This window comes from Rattus norvegicus, chromosome 17, assembly GCF_036323735.1.
Source record: "Rattus norvegicus strain BN/NHsdMcwi chromosome 17, GRCr8, whole genome shotgun sequence".
Lineage (NCBI taxonomy): Eukaryota > Metazoa > Chordata > Mammalia > Rodentia > Muridae > Rattus > Rattus norvegicus.
The window spans coordinates 33,329,878-33,333,751 of record NC_086035.1 but is presented as its reverse complement, the minus strand read 5'-3'; the positions used below and the strand labels follow the sequence as shown (position 1 = coordinate 33,333,751).

Sequence of the window (3,874 nt, the reverse complement as noted above, 5' to 3'; positions counted from 1 at the left end):
TGTGTTTAATACAGATTCAATATCTAGACCCTCTCCCTTCCTCTGTTCCACAAATTCTAATCTATTCTCTGTTTGCAAGGACTGACTGGAATCTGCAAAACATTTGATCTAAATGATCTGGTCTATGGAAGAGGTCGGCTATTGGGGAGCCCCAGAAGGAACCAGGACAAGGTCTCCTCAATTCAGCTCCATGGGTAATCACGTGATACCTTCACCAGGTTTGGGTCTCTGCAGTTGCTGTGGTTAGTTGGTGACAAGCAGCTGACAGAATCAAGAGATGGTCTGAAAAGACTCCAGCCAGCCTCACCTGTGAAAGTCATATCTACTGCTTATGGGGAAAGAGCAAGAATGTGGACATAAGGCTTTGGGGAACCCCCCACCACATCTCTGGGACTCACAGAGCCCACCTGTGGGTAGCAATCAAAATCTCCAATGTGCCTGGGGCCTCTGGCAAATGTAGTCAGAGCTGGATTTCACCAGCTTCCCCCTTCTAGTGCTGTGAGTACTCTAAGTGGCATGACACTTCCTTATTTGAGTCTGGAATTTATTGTCCTTTAAACTTATTGGATAATGTGGTACAGTTGCCCAATTAAAAGAGAGGCTCAGTGCACCCATTGTAATTCTATTACAGCAGTGTTTGATGTAAGATATCCTGTGGCTGTTCTTGGAGGCACACTCACAAGCCCACGTAGACCACCTCTGTTTCTACAGAATGCAGGACTGGGTCCATTTAGTGTCTGAAGATGAAGGTGCAGCTCCTGTGTGACTCACAGGCTGGCAGCCAGCTTCACTGTGTGTAAGATGGGGACAGCATGTTGGCTAAGGGTAAACAGCAGCAAAGTGGAATTTTAGAACTTAGTAGAAAACATAGAAACTGATAGCATCCACTAACAAACACTGCAATCAACCCAACCATGGCAAACATAGGACAGTATTTCTTCCTTTTACATCCCCATATCCACAGCCTTTAGACTTGAAGAACTCACTGATCTCAGAAAAGGAGGTTCCTTTCCTGAGACTTGATTCCACATCAAGTTGTAGCCTGAAACCAACCAAAATATGCTCTGGGGATAACAGACTCTGAGAAGTCCTTTCTTGGGTTTTATCCCAAAGGCCTCAAGACATAAGCTTCACCAAACTCCAGCCACTCTATTCCCCTGCCACTGTGCTGGGGATAGAAGCCAGGGATCTAACAAACACTGAAACAGTGAGCTCACGCTAAGCCTGTTCTATGGTTTCCTTTGGAGACAGGATCTGACTACATTGCTCAGCTGGTAATCGACCTACTCTGTAGCTCACATTCAAGGCTTTGAGCCTGTGATCCTCCTCTTCTGGCCTTAGTTTCCTCAGTAGTTGGGATTGCAGGGCCATGACACCAGGCCTGTGACAGATGTCAAAATCTGGTCTCCAATACTCTATTGCCCTCACCCTGTGCTCTTCCTGCCCCTCTCTTCTCTGTACCTCAGTCACTCAGGATAACCTTCTTTTCTGCATATGCCATGCTTCTCCCTGAAAGGAACTCTCAGCACCTCATAGGGCCTAACTGTTTGTGGATTAAGATCTTCCTCTGGTGCCTGTCACTCTTTCCAAGACTTTAAATGGGATTTCTCCTCATAGTAAGCACTTCATTCAGTCTTTGGTGTTTAGAATCCCCTGCCAGACTGTGAGGTCTATGAAGGCAGAGTCAGCTGTGTTCTTCCTACCATCCCCTAGGATGAAGCTGTGAGGACCACTCTGGCCTGGGTCATTTCTTATTCATGTGTATCTCTATTGTCTAAGTAATGCAACTGTCAAATAACTGTTTGCTGGGGGAATAGAGGATGAATCAACGAAGTAGTTATTGGGAAAATGTTCACAAAATTTACCATTAAAATACTGAATCGAAGCATAGATGTACTCTTATCACCACTGATATTACATTCAGGATACAACTACACACACACACACACACACACACACACACACACACACACCTGTTTGGTTTATAACTTAAGAAAACTAAAGAAATGAAATGTTTCCCACTGCATCCTAAAGACTGATAGACTCCTGTACTGGATTTCAGTTCAAAAGATTTCATGGCATGGCTCCTGTTGTTGTTGTTGTTTTAATTCTTTACTTCTTATAGCCATAGTAATACAGGACCTACAAGCAAAACCCTCATGGTCAGGAGGTTAAAAAGAATAATGAGAAACACACACACACACACACACACACACACACACACACACACACACACCACATACACACAGCATCCAAATAATCTACCCCATTTAACACAATTTCATACTTGGTTCTCATAAATCTCATACAACTAGATAGGGGTTAAGTTCAGATTCTACATGCACACATAAACCAACAAATTTCCTCCTCCACACAGGCTTGGGCATACCAACATACATACATATCCCCACCCTATGTGTAACTGTCACGCCACACTCACCCTTCAGAGGTTCTTACTTTGAGCCCCACCTCAATCCCTTCTCTACCCATGCTCCACCAACCAGTTCAGCCCAACATGGAGCTATTTGCCCTGTGCTAAAATTATTTTATTTTTGAACAAGGAGGATTCAAAAGTCATGTCAGTTCTTAGAACTAGTTCCAGTGAAAGCTTGTATAAGGGTCAGCTCTGCCCCGGGTCACTGCCTCTTGGCTTCTCTCAGAGGTTACAGATGGAAGCCACTCTAGGCCTTTGAACAGTTCTGCTCTAACAGACACTCTGCTAACCCACCCCTATCCTGTCTTACTCCTCAAATGGGAGGGTTACCCTATACGGTTCTCCCGTTACACAGACTGACTTACCAGTCACTGACAGATCAGTGTGTCTGTATCAGTTATGTGTCTCACTGCTATGAGAAAACACCTGGCAAAAGCAACTTGAAGGATTTATTTTGGCTCAGAGTTCAAGGGTACGGCCTTATCATTGCAGAAAGGTCACAGCAGAAGGAGCTTGAGAAGACTTGTTTCATTGTGTCTACAGTAGGTAGCAGAGAGAATCAAGAAATGAATGTGCCCTGCCCCTAGAGGCATTGCAGACGTGACTGCTGTGTCACATGTATGTCAGTAGGTGGTACAGCAGAGAGAATCTATCTATGCTTAGTGTACCTGACATTCCCTGAAAAAAGTGAGTCTGAGATGACCACTAAGAACCAGCCATACCCAGAGGGGCTCCCAGGATTGGAAGCAAGCCAGAGCTAGAAGAACCCCACCTGGGACTACAGGTTCCGGGAGGAAGTAAGCCTAAGACCCTCTCAAGGTGAGTCTGACAATCACCAGACTGGAACCATGGGGGTCAGACAGAGGGCTAGCCTGAGACAAACAGCAATCTGGCAGCACAAAGGCCTTAACAGTACCATAACACTTAGTGGGGCATAGCACTCCTGAGCCCACTCCTGAGGTGACACTCAGACCCTGGCACCACTGAGAGGAGCAAGTAAGTGGTGGGAAAATAAAGAGAAAAAGAAACAGAAGGATGTGTAAACAATGAAGGGAGGCAGATCTGGACACTTGAGAGTAATGAGGAACAGCCTGTTGTGAGTAGCTGGTGACATCATCTCAGACCGTGGAGGTAGGGAGTGTGACTTTGGGTCCATGGTCCTGCAGTGACAGAGGTCTGTTACCGCCAAAGGCCAGGTGGACTTCCTTGGTCTGGATTGACACCTGGGACATGTTGATAACTGAGGGCTGTGCAAAACTGGCCCCACTCCTCACCTGGACATCTTGGAGAAGTGGCCCTGCTCTTCTGTCAACAAGTGCAGTACTCATGAGAGAGAGAGCACACGCACACACACACACACACACACACACACACACACACACGTGGCAGGTAGAAGAGTTGGCCTCAACAGGGTTGTGAGAGCAGAAGAGCTGGCCCTGC

The 3,874-nt window shown here is 46.2% G+C and overlaps 1 pseudogene; it reads left to right on the top strand.

Moving 5' to 3' along the window:
• Positions 1-3,010: 3,010 nt before the first annotated feature.
• Positions 3,011-3,135, top strand: LOC120098004 (small nucleolar RNA SNORA17; annotated as a pseudogene).
• Positions 3,136-3,874: the final 739 nt, after the last annotated feature.